We start from the raw sequence: 16,291 nt of genomic DNA, 5'->3' as shown, positions 1-16,291 counted from the left end.
AAAATTCAAGACTACGCGCCTTCCATTTAATAATTAATAGTTAACATTCTTGAATAATTCATATTGTATGTATCACACTTGTCATAAGGTTGGGATAATATGAAAGACAGTATTTACAAGCAGCTGTATTCGTTTCGTATTATCCACAAAACAGGGCGAAAATGGTACACTACGGAATAATATATTTTATATCTAGTCTAATTTGGTGTCAGTCTTCGCTGGCACTCATCCACTTTCAATCAATAATCATTAAATAGTCATTTGAACTTATTCTATATTGTGGACATACAGTAAATATTACTGGATAGTATTATATTACTATATTTTTTCCTTTTTTATACCATAAAAATTATGTTCTGAGTAGACTACAATAATGTTTCTCCTGAAATTCATCCTAACATTAAAGTAGTTTGTTAAAATAATGAAACAAAATTATGCAGCTGTAATAGCATTAGAATTAATTGATATATTATTTTATGTATTCAAGTCGACCTACTCATAATCGTCCTTTACCGCACTTGAACTGTTGTGAAGATGAAAGTTATTATTTAACTTGTAACTAAAACAAGTAATAGTGCATTGGATCGATAGTAGCTATATTATACCATATTATATGTTTTATTTTCATTTTAAGGTGTATTTTTAATGCAAGTCTTAGGAAAGTATATGATTTATTATTGAACTCCTAAATTTTAAAACTTGAAACATTATTATTGCCATTTATGGAAATAAAATAAAATATTAGGTTAAGATATGTAAATTCATTAAAATCAAGATACAGCACAATTTAAAATAATCTCAGTTATAAATTGTCTTATAGTATTTGTTAGTATAGTATTTGTTTAAATAGTTTTTTTTTTACTATTTAGAATATTTGGACACTGATGCTTATGAAAAGAGTAAAGCATATAAACAAATGTTAATAGAACGTGTTTCAAACAGTTTTGTGCACAACAGAAATAATGTTACTATATGTTACTGAAAACCTTGTAGTGCAAGGCAGTTTGTTCGTAAAATAAACATTATTGTAAAAAAGAGAATTCTAAATAATGTGTGTTTTGCTCTGCTATGTATAATAACTGACATACTAGGTATAATTCTGTTTAAAGGTTTAAACGGCCTTGATTAACAAAAATGTAATTCCATCATTTTATTTACTTGCAGTAAAAATAGACAATAATTTCCGAGGAATTTTGTGCTAATTATGAGGAAAAAGTTATTTGCAGTGTTATGAGTTGATTACTGCTTTATTTAGATTTTTAATATTATATAAAACGTGTAAATAAACCATAATAAGCTGGTAATTATTATCTTTAATAAATTTGAGTACAAGAGCAACCTACATTTAAACTTCTATAAGAAGTACGTTTTAATGAAGTGAAAAAAGATATTCGGGACGTAATAATTTGGCCAAATTTCCACGGATACTCGATGAATTCTAATGGAAAACATAACAGTGACTTGAAGTTTAATTACATTATTTAATATATTATTATGTAGTTATTTGGTTTTGAATATTACTGTATATTCTGCGTGTCTGCCTCTAAAATAAATGTGTTAGCTTTCTATATACGAGTCTTGAAGTTATTATCTTTAAAAAATAAGTAAAAACCTGTACTAGTATAGTACAGTACGAATGCGCTCGCCCTGCCCTCTATGTCTGATTTGTAAATAAGATATTTAAGTCCACCATTGTAACTTTGGGAGAAGATTTGTTTTAGCTTACTATCTTGATATACCACATGTTATAATAACAGTTTTCTTTAAGTAAGAAACTATCTCCACATACTATTATATGTGAACTTGAAAGATTATGATTCACTTAACAAAAATAAACCACACCATCAACAATGAACATCAAAAGTTTAAAAAAGTGTACTTCCCTTCAAAGGTTAGGAGCTGTGGAAACAGCACCAGACAGGGTGCTAGATCAGTGACATATAGACTTAGGGTGTTGTGAGGCAAGATTAGTGGAATTTGGGCATGGTTTTATAGAGTTCTTGACGCCAGAGATCAGTTCAGGGCCACAGCAGGTCTGAAACCGTCCAATTAGAAGTGTGAAAATATGTCTAACACAAGATTTTAGAATAACGTGATAAATTTTACGTTTCTTCCAGATAGTTAGTCAAAACAGGATTTTATATTGATTTTGCTTAAAAAATATGTTAAATATCATATATTAAACTATGTTTTTTTATTTCAAACGGTTTAATCCTAAATTAATAATATTTATGTTTTCATGAAGTATACCTACTACTTTTGACTGAGACAGAATTTTTATTTAATTAAAGAAGTAATACTTTTGATCAAGATAGTGTATGATTGATTGAAGAAAAAAATATATATAGAATTCTATATATATAGAAGCTCTTTGCAATTCTTTTAAGTGTAGTTTTTTCTCTATAGTGATGTTTAACACTGACAAACTCAATTACAGTTATACAGTGATCGTATTGGACTGCAAGAGTTTAACTTCATTACAGACGACGATTTCAAAATTACTAGACTCTGTTTTATTTGTAAAGTTTATATTTGTAATAGATAGTTCAAATTACAGTCCTTGTTTTAAAGGTTACTTTTCAGACGATCTGCTCATGTTATTTCAAAACGCAGTAATTTATTACACATATTTGTTCTTAAGACTAATCACAGTTTTCCATGTGGTTTATCCAACCCTAACTGTACTCATACCTGTACAAACATCTACTTAAAACCTGTTTTAATTGAACTGTTTCTTAACTGCTACGGACTTGAACCGACCTATGTTGCCAGGAAATCTCCGAAGTCCACTAATAACAGCTTAAATTTATACATACGTTTCTGGTTTCTTGTCCTCTATGGCGGATTACTTTCTTTAACATTTTACTCTACATGTTAGATATTGGAGTTGTAATTGTATCATATCATCTGTTGTGTTGTGGTCTAGTGATTATCAAGATGGAATTCTGTTGTTCATTTTCGATACAGGATGGCAGCCTTTAAAACTCTAAAATGCATTACACCTTTCATATCAGTTACTAAGTATCGCAGATCTAAACGAGGGCATGATTTGAGTATTCTAAGGCTAATTACAATAATGTATCTTTGTACATACATACCACCTTAGGCTAATATGTTTTTAGTAATATAAAGTAACATTTTTGTGTGTTGCAATTACAATTTGTATACCATGTTTAGTGCTTCCAGTAACAATAGTTTATAAGCTGCACACTATTTACAAAAATCAGTATCAAGTAATTGTAACTAGTACACAGAGTTAGTCTATTACAAAACATAATTTATATATATTAAGTATATGTAATTTTTCTTCCATTTGACAATAATATTATGGTTTATTTATTTTATGTTTTTTACATTGCAGTGATTTATTTAATTTTATTACCGTATATAATAACTTCATACCGTATAAAAATATTATACCCTACCGCTTACATAACAAAATACAGAATGTTTAAAAACCAATATTACTTTTTTTATTTTAAAGATATATATATATATCAGGTTTGCTATATGTTCTTGATCTCGGTGTCCAGCGGCCATTGCGGTGCTGGATACCTTTGTCACTTTCCTTGACAGTTCAGATTTATTACTTCGGCGCACAGGATATGCAGCGCTCGGCGCAGATACCTAAGTAGTAAACCTGTCAACAGGAAAACCCTCATCATTATGCGGTCTCTTTAGTAGACCCAAAGACTGTGTCTCAGGAAAGCCCTAAATACCGACGCCACTAAACTGTGATGCAGTGAGGAGTAGTGGCAAAACAAAAGAGTGTTGAGTGGAAAGTTCCTCAGGACGTGATCGGTCAATACGTCCAGTCATTAACATTATTGTAGATGCAGTATTAGACTGTTGGTTACTTTGTGTGATTTTCTGGCAATCAGACATCATCACATATATTGGGATAAGATCAATTTAGATATAATTTCAGTTGCTAGTTCAGTAAACAAAATCAGAGCCCGCGATATATAGGTGTTGATATATATACATTCTGAAATTATAGTTAGAGCATTTATTAATAAAGTAGTCTTTAAAATTTGCAATATCTTCAAGAAAGTTTTTGCTGGCCTAATAATTACGCAAGAAATCATTAACCGTTGCTTATCCAGTACAGTTTAAATTCATCCCAGTTAATATTTATATTCTTTTCTTCTATATCACATCATGAAGGTTTTAAGATATTTTTAAAAAGTGAGTAATTAATTGTTTGTTGTGCACAAACATGTTCAACAAAACATGACAAGTGACGTAGTCAGGAGTGAATAGATATAAAGATGAAAAACGGAGGTCCTGAACCATCAGAGGTCCTAATTGGAATAATCCTAAGGGTAAACTCATCCTCACATTCCTCTTCACCATAAATCTGTGACAAACGTTGACAATGGCTTTTTCTGGTTAATTAGTGAGTTTACTTTTAAATGCAGTACAATAGTTCTTAACAACAAAGCATACAACGACGCAACCCTGTATTCTTATAAATTCTAATGTCTCTGTGATCCTTGCTAGATAAGCTTGTTTGTTAGTATAGGGAGCATTATTTATTTGGAATTTTTAATGATTCAGACTCGTATATAATTCCATTTAAAATACTATCGTTAAAAATAAAAAAATTATATTTTAAAAATAAATATTGTAATAAATGTGATGTACTTGGATTAAGGCTATAATTAAATGAAAGTATGTATATTACCAGTATAATTGAATATGATCAGTTTTAAAGAGTGTTGTAGTCCCATGTTGGCTGTGTCATTTTGCTCCGAATCGGTGTTTAAATAATGTTCAAACTTCCAATTCCCACGTCGATGCGTCCTATGCTGTGGAAATTGTATGTAGTGTTGTTGGAAGTATATTGAGTGTTAGTGAAAGTACACGTTATATGTCACTAGGCCTAGGCCTATATTCATCTCAGGTTTTAAATAGGTTAAATGATAGTGCAAATTAAATATCACTGTATTGAAGGCTTTTATAAATATGGTTATTTATATCAGGATAAAGTTCACAAATATTCACTGGGTTCTCATCAATCACTTTGATTTTAATAAATTTTGAAATGTAATATTCTTTGAGCTAACGCTTATTTTCTTTACTTACCACACTTCTTCGCAGATGGGATAGTCAATCATATTAAAACAAAGCAAATCACTTTGATACGTTAATTTATTTTGATGTGATACAAACAACTAATTGTACTCACTTTGCTTTGTTGTTAATTTATACATTAAAAACAATATCCCATCGCCTGGTTATAACTTTTAATACACTATTGCACAATTCCGTATTGCATCACTGCCAGGTGGATCTACACGAGTACACGTCCTCCCTGCTTCAGCTCTCGAATCAGAAGAAAGATTCTCCGGCCAAAACCTTGCGTACTGTCTCAAACAATGCTCAACCCCTCTCCCGTTCAAATTAGCGTCTTCACGATTGAATATAATTTAATTCTTTTCTCATAATTATCGAATTTTATCACGTTCACTATAATTGATCAATTTAAGTCTTTCTATTTTCTTTAACTATTTTTCTATCGCTTTTTATTTAAATTTTTGCAACATGTGCTTTCTGATGTCATCAATACGCAAGTCATTTTATCCCACAATTGGCTTTTTGCGTAATTTTATTTGGTACTTTTAGTAAATACGAATTTTGGTTATGTTTAGCTCAGTTTAATTATTTGAATTTGTTCCCGTATAAAGTTTAACGTAAATCTCAATTCCAATAACATGTGAATTACTTGCGTCACGGTCTGCTAATTCCCCGCGAATATTAAAATGTCGTAATTTGACCCGTCACATAATAAACAAAAAGTGGCAGTCAAATAAAAGTGTAGAGAATTTTAAAGGTTAGGATCTTGCTTTAAGTTTTAAAATACAAAATATATATCTAAGTGCAAAATGTGGGCTGTACAGTAACTGTATCCTGGATGGCCATGCAAAGGAGTAAATAAATGACCCCAGTTAAAATTTCTTGCATACTCGAGTTTGAATACCAACCACATGCTGATCAGTAGAGCTACAATTCAGGCATTACATTAAATTAAAGCTTTTTACTTTCAGCTATTAGAAATGTAAACCAAATTACTTACACGAAATAAATTTAACTTTTTATAGAGAACGAAATGTGTCTGGTTTTATTACCTTCAAACAAAACTGCAACTTCAAAAATCCATTACCTTAGAAAGTTATAACTAGAGTTTTGTTTTTGAATGTGTAGTTTTGGAAGTTCAGAATTATTGAACGATTTTAAACGCTCGTGAAACTGAAAAAATCATTTCTGTCTGTCTATCACACTTAAATCAGCAATAACTTTGAAAAATTGCGTGATAATTTATCTAATACTGTTACGACACAGTACAACTTTATAATATAATAATTAATAATTAATTAGCATCTAGACATTTATTCTGAAGCGGGTGTTCCTACAAATTCAGCATTGGTCATTTTCTGGAATCCTTCCTTGTCTAGGCTGTGTTGTCTTAACATCGATTGTAATTGAGCAGGTTTTGTCAATTTGCCGATGCCTGTACTTGCACGTTGGAGCGCGCAAACTGCTGAGTGAACAAGACAACAACGTCGTTATACTAGTTTGTTTATAGTTAACGTTAAAACTGATATCTAAACATTTTAATCCGAGAGAAGGATTGCCTTCATCACTATAAAACATATAATATACGATGTAGGTGTTAGTGTTATTAAACCATTTGATGGAGTTTACAGACAATCGTGTTGTCAGCAAACATTTCTTCTAATATTTATTATAAAAAATCAAATTAAATATAAAATACTTAACAACACACCGTTAAAATTTTTAAATTAAAAGTGTTGACTACATATTATTATTCAATAGACGTTTAAATTTCATTAGGTTAGAATAAATACAACTAACCTTTTGCATATGATATATTTAATATGCTATAAGATAGTTATTATAATCCGGCTATCTACATATATCACTCTGTCTGATTTTGTTCAGGTACATTAAAAATGGTAGCCTATGTTTATTTTATGAAAACAGTATTGTCTTATTCATAATCCATGTTTAAAAATTAAGCGTAATACGCCTGGAGTTGTTTGAATGGTTTTACTATAACCTACTTCTAAGAAGGACTGCCTGACCTGATGAACTGACCGCTCGAACTGGGATGTTTCCTCAACCCAAAGTCCGGTAATCTTCGCCGACAACGTCCTAAATAGAGGCGTCCGTCACTAGAGACGACGTCTGTTCATTATTACGGTTCTTAGAAATGTTAACAATGCCGGTACTCAACATGTCTGTGAAACTGCTTCATATTGATCTATGGAAACCTTATACATCTAAACTCTTGCCCAAATTTAGAAATCCCCAGTAATGTTTGTAATGTTCCTAATGACTGCTATAACAATCAGTAGAGTCTTAATATATTACGGATATTATAGTAATTTATACCGTGATGTAAATGTTTGATTGCGGAGACTCTTGTGGCAATCCCGAAACCTCGCTGATAAAATGTGACTTTATCTTATCCACAAAAATACTTTACAGTACTATCTTTACATTTTTAATCGGTAATATTGTATCATATTGCTATTTAAGTTCTCAACCCGGTTCTCACAAGGCTGAAGTAAATAGATATTGCCAAAATATTTAATTGTTTAAAATAACCAATACTATCTGGCAGATAAATATTTATTGCAGGTTGCATAATTATCTTAAGTATTGAATTGTACTCTATGTAGCTTAAAAGATTTATAACATTGCACTTCAAAGAAAATAATTTTTCAGTTGAGTAGGCTACTATTTATTGATTTGTGGTTATTTAAATTTTGATTTGGTTCCTTGTAAACACAAGATTTGAAAATGGGATAAGGAGAATTTTAATAATATGTATTTGAAAATGGCATTTGCCAAACATTACCAATATTAAAAGAGTTCATGTAGATTATCATTCATTTTTGTTCTCAATTTATTTCTTATGCGATTGATGAATGAAGTTTGCGGGTAAAATCAAATAATATTTTTAAGTTTTGCTGATAACCACATTTTTACAAAAGAACGCCACTTCTCAATAGTAACATTCATTTTTTGACTTCTTGGTCGGTGTTTTAATTAACATCTATTCTTCAGGGTCACTATATGTCAAAATATTGCTTAGCCAATTTATTACATTCTTCAAACTTTTGGCAATCTTCAGTCAGTTACGGTTTAACATTTTAATCTGTGTTATAAGGCTTCATTTGGAAAGTAAGGTGATTTATATCCGAAATATATGCGGTATTGGACTGTAGAAAACCTGCACTACATTCGGAAAGTGAACCATTAGTGATATTTAAGATTTAAAAACTCTATTTAACAGAATTCTACAACCGTATATATTATTGATGAGACATTGAATAAGAAACAAAACAGATTAGTAATTTATTTTACACAATCCTCCAAATTTTGTCTGTGTAGGTGTGCCTGTGTGTATGCTTAGCGTTGTCATCCCCGCATGATGTTTTCTATGATATAACAAAAATCTTTAACAACATTTCTAAATTAAATAAAAAGAAATATAAAGAAGGTATTTTTGTAAATTAATCAACATTAAAATGTTTAAAAAAACGTTAGCACTGTGGCAAGCTGGCCCATGTGAGTAATTTTTTCCTAAGAATAACAATATATAATTTCTGATTCAATTGCAAAATTTGGAATAGGATATTTAATCAAAATTATAAGTAATCTTGACATCTAAGATATCGCTGTAAAGGTAATTTTTATCTAGAGTAATAAGGTAAACTGAACCGAATGATAACGGGTTGCCTATTTTAAGGGGTGGTACTAATAAAAAAAAATATCTTAATTTATATATTTTTAGGTGTAGTTAAAAAATCGATAAAGATACAAACGTAAATTAAAGATTATGATTAAGTTTGGTTTCATGAAGTTTAATAATTATTATAAATAGACATATTATATTATTATTTGACTTTTTTGAAATTCAACCCTAATCCAGGAATACTCTATAAATTGAAACAGTCTTTACTAATGTTAACACATATTCAGTAGCTTATTTATACGTTTAATAAATATACGTTTAATAAATATAATTAGTGGTTCCAGCTCCATATACTTCTCCTTAGATAAATAAAAGACGAATTGTCTGAAACATTGCATATTGTTTATATTTATAATATAAAAAGCGTGAAAATTCCTTATACTGTAATCTCGTTTGGCATCTTAAAATGATGCACTGCACAAGTGTATACGAAACCATTGAATTATTTACGTTAGTAATTAGAAAATGATTGGAAATAGCGTGGGATGGATTTCTTTTTTAGTTGAATTATAATTAAATTTGTTCATATAATAACAAATTACATAAAAAATACACTTATAATATACTTTTGTGATATTCAGAACGTATCAGTCCTGTTGGATAAGAGTAAAATCATATATAATCACAAGCAGTATGTTAAAAACACTTCATAGCAGAGAACCCATGACACAAAAGCAGTCTGATCTTGTCCAAGCAGTGAAGACGATATTATCACTATGCGTATCGACATTGACCGCGCATATCTTTCACACTGTATTATAACGTAACTCTGAAAGTAATTATTTTTAGGTTGCTTTTGTTCTCAAATTTGATAAAAATATAAATTACTAGTCTTTTGTGGTTTTTTTATATGTTTAAGAAAGTATTACACATCTGACTCGAGCTTGAATGCTGCTCATAATGCTGTAAATAAATGATTCACCATAACTGACACAAACTTCTTTGAAAGTGATCGGAAAGAATTTTTATTGAAAGATTAGCTTCCATTTAATTGGTAGGCCTAAAGCAGGAGGTACCTTAATTTACTGCAATAACAATGTAGAAGTACGCCACACTAAGATATTCAATGAGTGATGGGCTTCAATGGTGCGTGACGAAATTGTATGGCTGGAAATGCACCATCATATAAATTATTATTGCCTATGTAGAAATAGTTTCATACAAAACTTCAAGTCTTTGTATAAGTTCGTTTTAGAAGTATCGTGCTGACAGTCATATAAACATGAAATCTGTCAAGCCTCATGAGAGACAGGCTTTGCTATAGCTCAGCCAATGTCAAGTTATTATGACGAATGTTTCTCTGATAAGTAAAATATACCAATTTATGAGTAAACACCTAGTTTGTGTGTATTAATTGTAGCAATTTTCATGGTTTATTTACGTTTTCACCTAAGATGATGTACATTACTAAATTTAAACTCAAAATTAAAATAATCATTTAAATATTTAATAGCTTTACGTTATACTACATTATGCTCCTGTGTATTATATTTGATTACGTTTTAAACGCAAAATATTTATTAATTAAGTGTATGATTTCTTTTTCTTAATTTCTCTAATATAATTGTAATTTCAAATAGTATATTAATTTTTATGAAAAAATATAATATTGTTTTTTATTAAACAGTCCTTTAAAAACTGATAATTTAGCTAGATAACTTTACAATTACTGACTTTAATAGCAATGTTTTATCAGTAAATATTAACTAGAGCTAAGCTTGTTATAATCTGCACTATTATACCACTTTTAGTGCTGTGAATGTGGTTTATGTACGATTATGTTAGTTACTTGCTGTACTTTAACTTAGGAATGGGCACTACTTCATCCACTACACAGACGTCTGCAGGAGAAATTTTGTAGACTGGCCAGGCCAGTAAAGTTTAGCCCCTTATAATCAGTTCATGGACGACTAGACCCTTTGAGAGGTAATAAATTAGTGTTAGACATTCTATACAATTAGTCAGAGTTCTGTGTACTCGGCCAGGTGAGTAAAGTTAATCCTTTTATAATTAGTTCTGGGATGACTAGGCCGCCTGAAAAGTAATAAATTACAGTTTGTCCAACTCAAGAACCCTAGAGGATTATAAGGCGACCCTTGCACCCGAACGCCCACACCCCGTCTCACGCACAGCCCAGCCTACCTGCCTCACTGGTGCCGATGACTCACATAGTACGCCTTAGTTTTAAAAACTGAAATATTCTATAATTTTATGTTAGGTTAGTATTTTAGTGTATATTTTTTAAAACCCCTAAACATTCCTTCTCATGAGTCCACTTAAGAATATACAATATCTTGTTGAAACAGCATTATGATCTGTTGTAACAGATTAATTATTTAGGGGTATTTCATCATAATATGTTTATTACAATTATCATAATGGCTTACATAACTGATAACTCTAATACTTATATAAACATGTTTAATATCCACTGACCTAAAAACATCTAGAAAGGATTTTTAAATCGCATAAAACGCTATGGTAATTACAATGACTTTATTACAACAACTGGTGTTGGTTTTTTTTGTAATCTGCTTCTAAGTGCAGCGAATATGCCATGAACGCTGGAACCGGTTTCCTCAACCAAAAGTCCAATCTCCGCCGACAACATCATAAGTATCTTTGCTGTCGCTAGAGAGGCAGCTACTAATTATTGCAGTTCTGACAAATGTTAGCAATGCCTGCACTCAACATGTCTGTGAAACTGCTTCATATTTATCCGTTACCTTAGAACTTTTATATCCTCTGAAGCATTGTCTAACTTTTGAAAACCTCTGTTTCCATAAGTTGTAGTATTCTATCGACTGGGCCATAATTCATTGAGCATAATAACAACTATTAATGCTAAATGTGTTCCTTAACCTGTAAAATAAAGGTGTGAAGATACAACATTTGTAAACATTATTTATGATAAAAACAAACGGCTAATATTCTTAGTGAAGGTAGCTCTAACATTCCGTTTACCGGTAACCTGATTGTTCATGGATAGTAAGATCATCTGACTAGACTGTTGAGACGGAGACCTGGTTCTTGGTAACATATAGCCTAGGTTGAATTTAAAAGTGAACACCGGCACACACTGATTGTCTCTGAAAAGTGACCATCGACGTAATTTGCAAGTAGACAGGAAAATGACCATCGCCGCACATTTATATCCCCGAAAGTCTGCGTTCGTCTTGACACAAGGAAACTGAGGTATAGCCGCGGTCACCACAAACCTCTTTACCAACCTTTTTGTTCTCCATCAACAGACACTCATCCTTTTATTACTCTAAATTGCTTTCATAATCTCTCAGTGAAAATAAAGTGTCTATACTACTTTAGATAAATGCTTATTTAAAGTAATATATTTTGGATTTGCGCAGAGATACTGTGAAGACATTCGCCAATTTATAATTTCAATTTTTAACATTCTATATTACTGTTGTTAAAATCGTGTCCTGTAACAACAAGCTAATCAGGAAAATCATCCTTTAACTATATTTGTAAACTGTTATGTAAATTAGCCCTCACCTCTTAGTTTGCTGTCAATGTTGAGATTAGTTATATTGAATTTCAAAATAAAGCTTAAATTATTTTTAGTTTTATAGCTACTGATATGTACTATATTTCAGTATATCCACAATATCTTTAGCTGTACTTCTAAGAGATTTAATTATTTTTTGAGTATTAGGCCTACTAGAAAAAACTTGCTTAAAACACAAAGTACTAAGGTTCATTAGTTTATTTATTCCTTTATGTTAAGTATTTTTAAGTTCTAAATATCAAACAATATTGAAAGAAGAGACATATTTCATTATATGAGGAGTTAAAGGCAATTGACTGCTGGGCAACAATAACCACACTCTCTAATTAGAACTGAGTGCGTGAGTGATAACGCAGAGCACAAGTTTGCCGACGGAGTGGTGTTGAAATTTACAACTCAAATCAAATTATGTTTATTGCGAAAACAATATGTTACAATTGCATACCTAAAGTCAATTTATTATATTCAAAAATTTTACATATTCAAACCCTATCATTCTATTTCAAACATATGGATCAGATTCGCATTCTGGATGTGCCTGCGAACCCAGGAATAAAACTTTCATACATGTTAAGAATACGTCTTCAGTTCGTATGGTTAGTCAGGCGTGTTGTTTCGATTCACGGATACTAATGTGTTTCGCTGTGTTTCAATCAAATCAAATCGTTTCACTGTAGTTAACAATATATATTGCATAGCAAACGTCAATTTTCATACCTAATTTTTTTATTTATCCCACATCAAGGCCACATTTAAACTTACAACATTCAAATATTCACTCACCATTCATCCCATGCCAATTACTACCACTTCCGGCACTGGAGTCAGTTTCCTCATCGCATGGTCCCCCAGTTGAATGCCAGAAACTCATCAACACTGTAGAAAGAGTTTGACGCCAGACAAAGTTTGATACGAGTTTTTAACACCACGTCGCGATTGGCACAACACACACACACATACAATATAGAAGTGTGTGTGTTGTGTGTGTGTGTGTGTGTGTGTGTGTGTGTGTTTGAAACTGTTTAAAAATTTCTCCATAACAAACGAACAATAAAATAAAGTAATAAGATTATAATTTTAAAGAAGTTGTTGTAAGATAAGAGTCATAAAGCTCTATAACACCTGTCCATCGCTCAAAGGTAAGTAATAGCTGGGATATAAATATTTCCTTTCGAAACGGCACTCAAACATCACAATGTCTAACACCACTTATAACAAGTACTGGTTGCGTAAAATATATTCTGTGTTTAATTTCTTTTTTGTTCTCAATTGCACGAATAATTAGCTATACATTCAATTAAATACTAACTTAATAAAGAATTTAGGATTTCCATTAAAAGAGAAGACCAAAGTCTTGTCGATATGATAAACATAATACTTATACTTATTATTCGGAGTGATCTCTGACTGAATGTATAGAATTTTTTAAACTAATTAACCGATTATGTCAAGAGCAATATTGCATCGGCTGCCTTGGGGTTTGTGGGTCCAAACGAGCAGGCATCAGCCGCGTTGTACGAAATTAACGTAATCTGCTCAATTGAAACCGTGTTTAAAATTACAACTTTTAAATTGTCGTTTACAAATTACATTACCGAGATATTGACTTTAAGAGCTTCCTAACGAGATCCATGCCCAATTTCTTGAACCACCTAGTCAAGTATAAATAATAGTAATTGCCGTAATACTTAAAAAATAATATACTCAAAACAATATACTTGTACACATCTTGTATTAAAATTTGGTCTTAACTGGATCACACGATTCTGAGGTGTGAAGTTTGGTACATCAAAACGGCAGTTCAAAATTTGCAGTTTGATTGAAAGTTGCCAAAATAACGGAATTTTCCTTATTTTTCCTTAAATATTTATTTAATGTAGATTCCTAAATAATAAACGTATCGAATATATTACTTACGCCATGTAGTTTTTAGCTGAGGGTCACACAAATATTTATTTATAGAGTCTGGTTGCTGAGATAACATTTCCATCTCATTGCGAGCTATAGTTTGCTAGTTGTGGAATACGTGGTTCCTTGTGCAATGAAGTCTCCTGAAGATACCCCTTGATCGAGTACCAGAAGTTACACGAATGTTAAGATCCTCCAACAAGCCTGTGCAGTTAGTCCATCAGCCCAATAATAAAACAAACCCATTATTTAAATAATTATGTGCTTTTGTAATTGTCAATTAACTTAAAAGTCAGAAAATACTTTCAACCATAAATACCAATCCTGTCGTTCTGAAAAAATGCTTGCTAGTAATACTGTGATAGTGCAACTCGATTTATGAATATTTAACTACTAACATCGGTACACTATGGGATGTGACATCTCTATTGATTTTCGGTAATTTGATGTTTAGGAGAAAAAAAACTAATGTTAATATAATTATTTCTGATCGATTTCAAAATTCTTTTCATGAATCTTTCCTTGCGAATATGCAATACCTTGTTAAAACAGCATTGTGATCTGTTGAGAGAAATTAATTATCTAGAATTATTTCAATATTATCCATTTATCACATTCATTATCATACTTTACATCACTTATACTCTATTATTTATCTAAAAATGACCAAACATCAACTGACCTAAAAATCCTCAGAAGAGCAATTGTAAATCGCATAAAATACTACCCTTACTGTTTTTGAAAGGGTTTATTCTAACCTACTTCTAAGAAGCCAGTACCTGCAATGACCTGACCGCTGGAATCAGAACGTTTCCTTAACCCGAAGTCCACGAATCATCGCCGACATCATAAATACCTCTGCTGTCTCTAGGACTAGGGCTTCTCTTTATTACAGTTCTTAGAAATATGAAGAATGCGGGTACTCAACACGTATTTCAAACTGCTTCGTATTGATCCGTTACCTTGGAATTTTTATATCCGCTGAACCATTGTCCTACGGTAGAAATCACAGTCTCCATAAGTTTTAGTATTCTATCGTCTGGACCATAATTGATTGGCCATAATTACGATCAAAAAGCAAAATGTGTTAATGTCCTTAACCTGTAAAATAAAGTTTTAAAGATACAACTTTGTGTAACAATGTATTATAAAAACAGAAAAGTTGATATACTGCATAAGATTTCGAGCAATATTTGCAATGTTCTTAATTGTTACCGTAACAATCACTAGAGTCCAATATTACGAACACCCTTTGCCTAATTGTTATAGCCTTGATAAAAATGATGTAATTGCGGAGACTCTTGTAGTAACCCTGAAATCTAGAGTGTGAAATGTGAACTTATTGTGTCCTCCAAAACACTTGTCTCAAATATTCACGTTGCATATAGGCAATATTGTTCAATATTCTAAAGTTATTAGTTAGCCTAATTGTTCTCAACCTGGTTCTCATATAGCAAACACCTACAAATTTCTAAAGCAAACATCTTTAAGTAAGTAGTTCTTCCTGGTAGAGCGATACTGATTTAGTGGGCAGTTTATATAATTACATTAATCACTAATTTATACTTTATGTAACCTAAACAATGTATAAAACTGCATTTCAGGAAAAAACATATATCAGTTGCTTACTTTTTACTAATTCTTAGCAACGTAAAATTTGAATTTGACTACGTTGATGACTTTGTTTACGTTTCCCTATAGAAAATGAATGATAATAGAATAAATATAATTTAAAGCAATAGCCAATAATGAATAATGCACGTGGCAAAATTAGAAACTACAGTATGTTTAAACATATAACCATATTTTTAATTAATTAATCATTTTTATTCATTTACTTTTGACTAAATCAGAAAAATCACAATTTCCTCCTCAATAAGTGTGTCTATTCTTGAACAAAAAAATATACCAGAGTTTGAACGCTAACTGCAAACGAACTAGTATAGCTAAAATTCCACGAATTACATCAAATTTAGGGTGTTTCTTTTTTACGTTCTAACATTTAATGTAAATTATTGAAACAATAATTTTTTAAGTCGGTAAAATAAAAAAGTACAGGACTTTGGCGC

Source organism: Homalodisca vitripennis, unplaced genomic scaffold, assembly GCF_021130785.1.
Source record: "Homalodisca vitripennis isolate AUS2020 unplaced genomic scaffold, UT_GWSS_2.1 ScUCBcl_1170;HRSCAF=4456, whole genome shotgun sequence".
NCBI lineage: Eukaryota > Metazoa > Arthropoda > Insecta > Hemiptera > Cicadellidae > Homalodisca > Homalodisca vitripennis.
Note: the sequence above shows the minus strand (reverse complement) of the source record.